The sequence below is a fragment of the Mastacembelus armatus genome, chromosome 14 (assembly GCF_900324485.2).
Source record: "Mastacembelus armatus chromosome 14, fMasArm1.2, whole genome shotgun sequence".
NCBI lineage: Eukaryota > Metazoa > Chordata > Actinopteri > Synbranchiformes > Mastacembelidae > Mastacembelus > Mastacembelus armatus.
In genome coordinates, this window is record NC_046646.1 from 18,702,500 (window position 1) to 18,708,499 (window position 6,000).

The 6,000-nt window shown below is 48.4% G+C and overlaps 1 pseudogene; it reads left to right on the forward strand.

Moving 5' to 3' along the window:
* The window catches only part of LOC113142725 (von Willebrand factor A domain-containing protein 7-like), a 113,464-nt pseudogene that overhangs the window by 3,492 nt on the left and 103,972 nt on the right, over positions 1-6,000 (forward strand).

Genomic DNA, 6,000 nt, shown 5'->3' on the forward strand with positions numbered 1-6,000 from the left:
GTTTATTCTTCATGTCAGGCCAAGCAAGAAAGCTTATCGTGTCCAGGTCGTGTGACCGACAGGAAGTCCACCAGCTGGGGGTTTATCTGGAGGTCATTGAGTTCGTTGATTTTGCTCACCTCGTATTCTTTCGAACTCCTCCTTGGGCTTTTGACCGATCGAGCTCATCTTTGGCCGGCGTCACCTAGACCCATGGGGCTGCAAAAGTTATCCAAATTCTTTGAATAAGTATTACGGTTTTCCTTTGGCGGGCGCGGCAATTTGGCCTAGGCTTTTGGCTCGCCGCCAGTTCTTCAACGTGTAATAACTCTCACACGCATGGTCGGATTGGAATCGGACCAATTGATGAATTGTAGTCCCCGCCGCCCTGGACCCATCTGATTAAACTAAATCGAAACTGGCCCTATAGCGCCCCCTGTATAACGATTTGAAAATTGCCATTCAAACCAAACCATTTACTTTGTCAGAATTGTACCAGATTTGGCACACACGTCCTTTAGGGCGTCCTGATCCTAAAAGCCGATCGGACCCGTGCCCTATTTTGCATGTGGTTGCCTTGGCGGTGACCGGATCTCGCCATTCGTTTCCTATGGGAATTTTGCAAAATGTCCAGCTTTTGTCAGAACGGTACCAGATTTGGCACAGACCTCCGTGGGGATCCAGTAAAGGACGTGGTCTACTTGGGGGGGTGTGGGGGGGGGCGGATAGCGGCCCCTATGCAGTTGCACTTTCTTTGTCCAGCTTTTGTCAGAACGCTACCAGATTTGGCACAGACATCCGTGGAGGTCCAGTAAAGCACATGGTCTACTTGGGGGGGAGTGTGGGGGGGGCGGATAGCGCCCCCTATGCAGTTGCACTTACTTTGTCAGAACTGTATCAAATTTGGCACAGACCTCCGTGGGGGTCCACTGAAGCACTTGGTCTATTTGGGGGGGCTGTGGGGGGGCCGGATGGCGCCCCCTATGTACTTGCACTTACTTTGTCAGAACTGTACCAAATTTGACACAGACCTCCGTGGGGGTCCACTGAATGACATGGTCCACTTGGGGAGGTGCGGTCTCCTCGGGGGAGGGGTTTTGGGGGGGCCGCCGATTTTTGGGGGACGGTCGATTCGGAGTGCGGGGGCGTTTGGGGAGGCGTTTCGTTCGGGGAGGCCGTTCGCTGGGGGAGGCGGTTCCTTCGTGGACGCGGCTCGCTGGGGGACGCGGTTCGCTCGCGGGGGGCGGCGCGCCGGGGGAGGCGGTCCGCTCGAGGCGAGGGCCGATCATCGCCGCTTGCGGCTATATTTAGGCCCGAGCAAGGACCAAGGTCCCAGCGCAGGGACTATTATAATCGCTGAATGGGCAAGGGACGAATAAGCGGGGGGGGCGGTTTCTGGCATCATTTTCTGTCTCCCCGCACCCCACCATGACGTTACTGGGCGTTAGACGTTTCCGAAAATGTATAGTGTGTCGCTGCCGCGCGGCCGTGGGCCTGGAAATCGTTAGGATTATTATTTTTTTTTTTTTTTTTATTATTCTATTTTTACCGATTCAACCTCAAATTTGACCCCCTGAACGTGTGTGAAAACTCACCAAAATTTGCACCCCACTCACAATCGCGTGAAAATTTGATATTTTATGGGTTTCATGAACGACCTCAAAAGAATGGCTCTTCACCGCCCCCGACAAAGGTCAAAATACATTGGGCCTATGGGAGGTCATGTGACACTTTTTTCATCGTACAGTCACCAGCTTTGGCATGTTTATTCTTCATGATAGGCCAAGCAAGAAAGCTTATCGTGTCCAGGTCGTATGACTGACAGGAAGTCCACCAGCTGGGAGTTTATATCGAGGTCACTGAGTTCGTAGATTTTGCTCACCTCGTATTCTTTCGAACTCCTCCTTGGGCTTTTGACCGATCGAGCTCATCTTTGGCCGGCGTCACCTAGACCCATGGGGCTGCAAAAGTTATCCAAATTTTTTGAATAAGTATTACGGTTTTCCTTTGGCGAGCGCTGCAATTTGGCCTAGGCTTTTGGCTCGCCGCCAGTTCTTCAACTTGTAATAACTCTCACACGCATGGTCGGATTGGAATCGGACCAATTGATGAATTGTAGACCCCGGGGGCCTGAGTCCAGGTGATTGAACAAAATCACTGTAGGCCCTATAGCGCCCCCTATATAACAATGTGAATATTTGCATAAATTTGTATTGAGAAAGACACATTTAGTTTGTCAGAAATGGACCAAAGTTTGCACACAAATCCTTTAGGGCATTCTGAGCAAAAAAGCCAATGAGAGCCATGCTCTATTTTCCACGCTCTTGCCTTGGAGATGACACACACCCACCATTCATTTCCTATGGGTTTTACACTTAAAGATGCAAATGCTGCAGCAAGATCTGCAGCTGTGTTGTCACATTTGAATCACTTACACTCCCTGCAGGCCTGAACCCACGTGACCGATCAAAGTCACAATAGGTGCAGTGGCGCTGCCTTTGTAAGGGCCTTCAAGTTTGAATGTGTGTCTGTATGTGCCTGTATCACTGATGTGACCTCTGCAGCGGTTAAAAATCCCCACACACACCTCAGGGACTGCTTCTTTGTGGTGTCGTAGTGGTCGTAGTGTCTGTATCACTGTGGCGTAATTGCCTCTGCGCTGTAAAATCCCACACACCTCACCTTTCCGGGTTGCAAATTGTCCGCCACTTAAAAGGCTCCCAGTGGATCCACAGTTTGACTATGGCATTCGAAGAATCTTGTGTTTCTGAGAGACACACTCTTTTCACTGTGATGTTGTGAAATGTGAGCTTTTCATTTGTACTGTGACCTGGATACTTATTCTGTTAATGTCTAATATGTGTTCAGTGTGTTTTTGTGTCTCAGACATCTGGAATGTGTGTTTACAAACTGTTGCAAATGTCAGAGTCTCTGTAAGTGTCTTGTAGTGGTTTTGAAAACAGACTTTTGACTGCAGTGTGTTTGGGAGCACGTCTCGGTTTTGCCAAAAGATGGCAGCAGAGCTCTATGTACCACATTCTTTCTGTGACATCCAGCATTGCTTTTCAAAGGGAGTTTTAAACCAAAAGATGCACATGTTGTGTACTTCCACTTACTTTGTCAGAAATGGACCAAATTTGGCACAGACATCCTTTAGGGCATCCTAATCATAAAAGCAAAGGGAGTTTTAAACCAAAAGATGCACATGTTGTGTACTTCCACTTACTTTGTCAGAAATGGACCAAATTTGGCACAGACATCCTTTAGGGCATCCTAATCATAAAAGCCAATCGGACCCATGCCTTCTGAAATCAGCCATTGGCCACTCAGAATCACAGTTTGGTCTTGGTATTAAATAAATCTTGTGGTTTTATAAGAGACAAGACTCTTTTCACTGTGATGAGGTGAAACATTTGACTTTTTCATCTGAACTGTGGCCTCTGCATCCTGTGACTTAAAGTGACACAGTAGAAGGCAATACGGCCAATATGCAACATTGTAAAATATCAAAATGATTTCATGTTAAAAATGACAGACTCCACAACAAGTTCAACTGTTTCACTAACTCAACTTTATTATGTACAAAATACAGAAACAAAAGTAACTCATTTATTCCTTAAGCAGAGACTACTGGTGTAGAGGAAAAACTCCCTTTTACAGAAGAAAATCTCTGAGAAACCCAGGCTCAGGAGATGGGCACTATATGCCTCAACAAGACAAAGAAAAACACTGTAAATGACAGAGTCCACAACAATTTCAACTATTTCATTAAGTCAACTTCATTATGTACAAAATACAGAAACTAAAGCAACCAATTCATTCCTTGAGGACTGACTATTGGTGTAGAGGAAAAACTCCCCTTAATGGAAGAAAACCTCTGACAAAGTAGAGGAAAAACTCCCTTTAACGGAAGAAAACCTCTGACAAAGTAGAGGAAAAACTCCCTTTAACGGAAGAAAACCTCTGACAAAGTAGAGGAAAAACTCCCTTTAACGGAAGAAAACCTCTTGACAAAATAGAGGAAAAATTCCCTTTAACGGAAGAAAACCTCTGACAAGCCCAGGCTCAGGAGATGGGCTCTGATGCTGTGTTGTCACATTTGAATCAATTACACTCCCCGCAGACCTGGACCCACGTGACCGATCAAAGTCACAATAGGCTGCCTTTGTAAGGGCAATCAAGTTTGAATGTGTGTCTGTATGTGCCTGTATCACTGATGTGACCTCTGCAGCGGTTAAAATCCCACACACCTCACCTCTGTGTCTCGGTACGTCTGGAAATGTGCAACTGTGCTTTCAACTGCTGCTGTTTCAGGTCGGCTGCGCGGTTTGAGCTCGGCTTAGGCCGCGGGTCGCTCGCGGGGGCGGCGGGCCGGGGGAGGCGTTTCGTTCGGGGAGGCCGTTCGCTGGGGGAGGCGGTTCGTTCGTGGACGCGGCTCGCTGGGGGACGCGGTTCGCTCGCGGGGGCGCCGCGCCGGGGGGAGGCGGTCCGCTCGAGGCGAGGGCCGATCATCGCCGCTTGCGGCTATATTTATTAGGCCCGAGCAAGGACCAGGGGTCCAAGCGCAGGGACTATTATAATCGCTCAACGGGCAAGGGACGAATAAGCGGGGGGGGCGGTTTCTGGCTTCCTCTACCGTCTCCCCACACCCCACCATGACGTTACTGGGCGTTAGACCTTTCCGAAAATGTATAGTGTGTCGCTGCCGCGCGGCCGTGGGCCTGGAAATCGTTAGGATTATTAGGCCCGAGCAAGGACCAGGGGTCCAAGCGCAGGGACTATTATAATCGCTCAACGGGCAAGGGACGAATAAGCGGGGGGGCGGTTTCTGGCTTCCTCTACCGTCTCCCCACACCCCACCATGACGTTACTGGGCGTTAGACCTTTCCGAAAATGTATAGTGTGTCGCTGTCGCGCGGCCGTGGGCCTGGAAATCGTTAGGATTATTATTTTTTTTTTTTTTTTATTATTCTTCACGTTCCGAAACTCCCTCAAATTTGACCCCCTGAACGTGTGTGAAAACTCACCAAACTTTGCACCCCACTCACAATCGCGTGAAAATTTGATATTTTATGGGTTTCATAAACGACCTCAAAAGAATGGCTCTGCGGCGCCCCCGACAGAGGTCGAGATACATTGGGCCTATGGGAGGTCATGTGACACTTTTTTCATTGTACAGTCACCAGCTTTGGCATGTTTATTCTTCATGATAGGCCAAGCAAGAAAGCTTATCGTGTCCAGGTCATGTGATCGACAGCAAGTCCACCAGCTGGGAGTTTATCTCGAGGTCATTGAGTTCGTTGATTTTGCTCACCTCGTATTCTTTCGAACTCCTCCTTGGGCTTTTGACCGATCGAGCTCATCTTTGGCCGGCGTCACCTAGACCCATGGGGCTGCAAAAGTTATCCAAATTCTTTGAATAAGTATTGCGGTTTTCCTTTGGCGGGCGCTGCAAGTTGGCCCAGGTTTTTGGCTCGCCGCCAGTTCTTCAACTTGTAATAACTCTCACACGCATGGTCGGATTGGAATCGGACCAATTGATGAATTGTAGACCCCGGGGGCCTGAGTCCAGGTGATTGAACAAAATCACTGTAGGCCCTATAGCGCCCCCTATATAACAATGTGAATATTTGCATAAATTTGTATTGAGAAAGACACATTTAGTTTGTCAGAAATGGACCAAAGTTTGCACACAAATCCTTTAGGCCATTCTGAGCAAAAAAACCAATGAGAGCCATGCTCTATTTTCCACGCTCTTGCCTTGGAGATGACACACACCCACCATTCATTTCCTATGGGTGTTTTACACTTAAAGATGCAAATGCTGCAGCAAGATCTGCAGCTGCTGTGTTGTCACATTTGAATCACTTACACTCCCTGCAGGCCTGAACCCACGTGACCGATCAAAGTCACAATAGGTGCAGTGGCGCTGCCTTTGTAAGGGCCTTCAAGTTTGAATGTGTGTCTGTATGTGCCTGTATCACTGATGTGACCTCTGCAGCGGTTTAAAATCCCACACAC